General features: G+C 36.7%; 1 protein-coding gene across 2 annotated transcripts in view; it reads right to left on the bottom strand.

Annotated features, from left to right (window-relative positions):
- The window catches only part of LOC135205741 (uncharacterized), a 109,910-nt gene extending 107,981 nt beyond the window's left edge, over positions 1-1,929 (bottom strand). Inside the window, exon 1 of one of the 2 annotated variants that reach the window (XM_064236836.1) lies at positions 1,900-1,929. The gene's annotated coding sequence lies outside the window, so the exon portion shown is untranslated. Of the gene's footprint in view, positions 1-1,559; positions 1,627-1,899 lie in introns of those variants that run through there. The other variant, XM_064236838.1, reaches the window with a different exon arrangement.
- Positions 1,930-5,980: the final 4,051 nt, after the last annotated feature.

Genomic DNA, 5,980 nt, shown 5'->3' with positions numbered 1-5,980 from the left:
TGCAACTACGCACCAGCGTTGCCGATAGCTCTGCATACTAAAATCGGCATCTTATAGAAAACGGAATTCATTTTATGGCCCAGGGGTACTTTAAGAAAATAAACCAATCTTATGCAACACCTCATCGATTTATATTCATCATCATTCAACAAAAGTATATATTAGCTATGTATATACACAATTACAACCAAAACAACAATGATATATACATATTAAGATTTTATAGATAAACTTTATAAGACAAAGAAATGACACAAAATATAGGTAGATACGTAACCTACTCAGTTTTATAAATCAACTTTATAGAACATAGGCTATATAAATAAAAAAAATTATTATTTTTCTTCATATATCAGGGTATAAATATGTTTGAGAATATATTTTACTAATTCCAGATTTTATATCCTGTTTTATGCTAATTTCTTTGAAGCGCCCCCCCCCCCCCCCCTAATGAAGCCTAGCTCCTGGGTTCACCAGTGATGGAATAGTAATAGAATACGCCACTCGTAACTACATGGTTCATGTCAGTTATAATGTAATCACGTCTTATCATCAAATTACAATTCTATGAATGGAAACATTATCAAATATCTTACAATTACTTTACAACCATGTAATCATTAAATTCAATAACATTATAATTCCAATAAAAGTTTACAGCTATTTCAATCTTGCTAGTTTTATCTAGTTTGATTTTTTTTCTTGTAGTTTGAATTACATTCCTAATCATACATAATATACTAAGATATGATATCATGGGTATTTAACTGCTAACACTATTCGGTTTCGTGTTTTACAATTATAAAGGGTTCCTTACCGTCACAGAAGGGTTGAACGTTTTCAACTCTTATTAAGTGGAATCTCTTAAAGAATCATTTTTACACATATATTATGTAATAATAATGTAGTAATAATCATTTTCTACCCAAGCTTACATAAAAAGACATTAACTAATTAAAATAGTATTGAAATTTATTTGAGACGATAAATCAATCCCCTCGAAGAATGCCGAGTTTTTCTCGGCATGAACAAGGAGGCCGATTTCTTCTCGGCATTGAAGGTCTGCTTCTCCGCCTGTAGATTTTTTCTCGGCAAATCGGGGGAAAATTCGGCATTTCGGCAACGCTGCTACGCACTTGGCAACAGTTACGCACCTATGAACGTACACTCGATCATAGACAATCTCAACTTCGAGTGGTTAACTCAACATCCTTATAAGATGCAAACCGCCAATTCGGTTTTCCAGATACTGTCATAATTTTAAATGAAACATTTTCCATCATTTGATAAATCTAACTAATGACTCCGCGTCGGGTATTTCTTTGGAAATTACAGTTTCCAATATAACTCGGGTTGCTTATTAAGAATTTGCATTTATTTTTGGGCGGTCGACTGTAATTAACCCCCAGGGGCCAGTACTAAACACGGCGAAATACATTGGGCGCCGCAATCCCTAGTGGATGTCGTATTCGCGAGCTCGGTCCTTGCAGAGTTATTCCTTAGAATTAGGCATCATTTTATATAATATATAAATAGTCATCTGCTGGTCACTTTCTTACCAGATACGGAGCAACGTAGGTATTTCTAACAATGAGCTCTTCTCGATATCTTCACAATTGCCCTTCTACGAAGGCCTCAGCCAAGCATTGTCGTATCGTCTCGTCTCATCCGTAAAAGGGGGGGGGGGGGGAAAATGGCCCATTTTTACAGCCATGAGGGTAATGTCGAACTCGGATCAACTTCACACAATGATTATTCACCGTGAATAGAATATGACTACTTACGGTTCGCTGCATAATAAGAAAACACAACTCAATGAACACTAATAAATCAAAGAATGCTTGAAGGCGAATGGTATAATCGGTGACCGGGGACAGAGAGAAACTTTGTGCTGCTTACCTCGATGCCTGTCACTGGCGGAATAAGCACAGCTGCAGCCGGAAGGAAATTCAAGGAATTGTGAATTTGGCGGGAACCTCACTACCAGTATCAGTTAGGCGTTTTCCAATGCTTTAGATTTAATCCCTGGACCCCGATAGGATATTGCTAATACAATTAATAGGTTGAAACAATGCACAGGTGTCTCCACGACCTGGAAGAATATTAAGTTTTCAAACAGAAACAAATGATAGTAATTTACCAAAGAACCATCATCGCTCGTTTGTCTGAACTTCTGAAGTGACTCATGTTTTTCTAGCTAGAACTGAGGCGGGAAGTTCGTAGTAGATTCTAGTCGAGAAAGACTTAACGTCGTGTTCTCTGATGTTCCCCATTTTATCAAATCAGTAAGAAATTGTTTATTGATCTTTTGGTTTTTTACGAATAATGAAGAGTGTATTTCAGCTTCTAGCATACGAGAAATACTTAGTAAAACCAAAACAGACTATGGGCTTGCATATAAGATCATGAAATGCATTTCAATGTAACGGGTCAACAAAGACAGCGCGTTACAATGAAATGCATTTCAAGAACGGGTAACAAAGGACAGCGGCGTTACATTAGCATTAGCAGTGCAACTGGTGTCTACATCATGTACCAATTCAGTAAAATATTTAGGCGAAAGGAGACTTGAAGTGTCAAAACTGGAGTGAAACGTTCGATTTTATTCTTTTAATAACGAATGATTGCTCGACATCACAAATTCTTCATGCATGTATGGAGTTGGTGAAAAGCACTGCTTTTGGTATCGATGTAGAAAAACAAACACCTAAATTAAATGGCTCAAGGTCATCGAGTTAATGAGTATCATGATTAAAAGTCATAATGCAAACAATATATATAGTTTCCTTCTGGAGAAAGGAATAATTTTTTTCATGTAAATCCACCATTGCTTTATTTAATGTTGAGAGCCTCTCATAGTATTGGCTACCTGCTGACACAAAGATTAAATCAATATTGCCTTGAACGTTTCTGTGGGTGTATAAGGCCATGAACGGTCACCATGATCATCCAAATTCAGTGAATTTTAAATTCAGACATAAAAAAATGTTGTTGGGGAAGGAAATGAAGGTAATAAGTAAAAAGTATAATAATATCACCTCAGTTGAAAAATCCTTTGAATCTCCCAATGAAGGTGAGTATATAACAAAAGAAAGGGAGTTAGCATTAGAAATATGTCTAACAACACAGATGTTTAGAAATTTAGATTCTGACTTAGGAAAAGATGTTTTTGATGAGGAAGAAAACCTTGTGAGAGCAAACACAGAAAAAAAAAAAAAGATATCGAGGGAGTTATTGAGGAGGCTCTTAAATACATTGGGGGATATATTGTCAAAATATTTTGTGTGAAATACCCTGAGTTAGGAAATAAGAATAAAGAAGTACCAAGGAGTGAGACTTGGATAGACTGTAAGTAGGGGGGAGTTGCATGTACCTTCTAGTCATTTTTTTTTTTTTTTTTACAGTTAGTAATAATGCGGGAGATCTTTAATGCTGTACACGGGAAAGCACTCAAATAGGGCAAACATTGTTTTAAAAAGCTTTACTTTGAATTGAAAAAGCTTAATATTGAAGTTCCTGACGATGTTATAGCTTTTGATGTAAAGATATCCATATATTTTCGAATGAGATATCTTAATAATTTGATAAAGTATAGGAAACGTCAAGGATAGCCATGCAGGGAGGCACTAAGAAAAAAGATAAAAGTTGTAATTTAACAAAATATTTTCAAAATGCAAATGTTGTTATATTTACATTCTTTTGACACTTGAAAGATCACATTATCAAAAACATTCTCTTCTAAAAAGATTCTTGACGGTGTGTTAGACCTACGTTCTTTATGGTTCTCACCACCGCGCTCCCTCAGATGACGTAGGTGCACAGAAGAGGCTTAAAATTGGGCGGACGCTGTCTGGCTGACCCTGTTCTATCTGGACCGTGAGTGGGTCATACCCAGTGCTACCATTTCATTCGTAGGGGAGGGTGGGGTCAACTGCATGTCCCCTGGATTCGGGAATCTGCGAAAATTCGGGCGAATGGGTTGGGATATCTGGGCATTAGGGGGAAGAAAAATAATTCTATAATTTAAAAAATAACATGAATGAAACTTATGATTAACTTGTATTTGTAAGTTAACCAGGTAATAAGTAATAGCACATGAATTATGATTATCAATTCATTTACTTAAGAATATATATGTTACATTGTAAAGCATCAATAACTGCAGGGATGAAGATATGGTTTCTCTTATCTGGGAAAAGGTAAAAAAAACTGCAAAAAACATCATTGAAATGTCACCAGACAGATGTAGTACTAGGCAAAGCAGCAAGGGATAGTTTCACGGTAGTGTCTGAATTCTACAATGTGGATGAAGACTTCATATTAATGGCGTGGAGTTGAAAACTGCAAATACAGTGGTAAACTATCTCCAGTCAAAGTCTGTGTGAAACTTTGCCACATGTGGCAAAAACCCTGGCAACTATACCTGCAACATCCTGTTCAACAGTGAGGTAATTCTCGTGCTTGAGAAGCTTCAAAACCTACCTTAATCTACTATGGGCCAAGATGGTCTCTCAGCATTAGGACTTCTCTGCACTGTAAGAGGTCATGCCAACAGGGTAGACAAAAACACTATTGTGGATGTTTTTGGCATACGATAGGGAAGATACAAAATGTTCTAATATAACATGAAAAATAATGCCATGCTCCTTTATAAGTTGCATAAGATTTTAAAAGTTGATCCTGCATTTTATTGTATTTGAGAGAGTTTTACTTTTAAAGCATATTAAAGACGTGGGTATGCATAACCATGACTGAAGAATAGAATCGTAGCTACATGGTTTTGCTAAACAATTACAATTCGTACCTACTGCACAAATGTAAAAGCTGTTTGGTGTTTATCACACAGATATAGGTATGGCAATTAAAGAAAAAAGGAAAAACTCGGGGTTTCTGAAAATCGGGCAAATTCGGTGTTGGCCCCCAAAATAAATTCTACCTCCCACGCCTATGCCTTTATTCCAAGATCTGTTGAAAACAGCAGTATTGGACATAAACATTTTTCACGTTGGTTTACCTGTTAAGGTGGGTACACACGTGCGAACCGAACCTTGTATTGTAACCGATTCTTGTAACAAAAACGCAAGTGTGGACGGTTCCTCGAACCCGAACCCCGAACCCGCGAGGTTCGAGGCTCCGTTCGCCCTCCGTCCCGCCAATTGTCGGTTTTTGGGCCCCGAATCAAAGGGAGGTCTCTTTGAACGTTACGCCATGTGTGGACGGGACCTGTATTACACGCGTAACAACAGCGGTTGCTGAACTTGTTAACACCGACTATGAACATAGTAGAGTCCCTTGTTTTGGTCAGTCAGTACGTATATGGATACCATGGCTGATTGGAGTGAGGAAGAGGTCCTTCCAATTTATTAGTTATTATTTTCGAAGAACAGACTTTACTGTGGCCAGAAACTTCTTGGAATCTCATGTCAGCGAGTAATTCCCGACCACTGTATTCTACCCTTCTAGTATATAACCTTGATTGCCACCATCTTCTTTATTTCGCTTTCATCTTCGTTAAATAATGTATATAATATACGTGGCAGCTGCTATTTGCATGGTGGCCATCGTCGGTAAACAACCCGGACAGAGACAGACTGATGATCGCAGTGGATTGAAATGAAGTTACGTGCTTAACGTGGTTACGGTTCGTCCTCAACATTTTGACACCTTGTAACCGTATATGCGTAACTCAGTTACACATAGTACAAGGTTCGGCTCTCACGTGTGTACCCACCTTTAGATAAGACTGCAATAATTATGTTTTGCTTTAATTCTTTTTTATTACATGAAGCCTTCACGACTGTGCTCTGGTGGGGTACGTGACTAAAATTAAAACGATATTATTATTATTATTATTATTATTATTATTATTTTATTATTATTATTATTATTATTATTATTATTATTATTATTACTACATTTTGTGACAAAAGTTAAATATTTCGTCGACATTTGGGGATCCTATAGTAATTGTTTGAACAAA

Source organism: Macrobrachium nipponense, chromosome 24, assembly GCF_015104395.2.
Source record: "Macrobrachium nipponense isolate FS-2020 chromosome 24, ASM1510439v2, whole genome shotgun sequence".
NCBI classification, from domain to species: domain Eukaryota; kingdom Metazoa; phylum Arthropoda; class Malacostraca; order Decapoda; family Palaemonidae; genus Macrobrachium; species Macrobrachium nipponense.
This window is presented reverse-complemented; position numbering and strand designations above follow the sequence as displayed.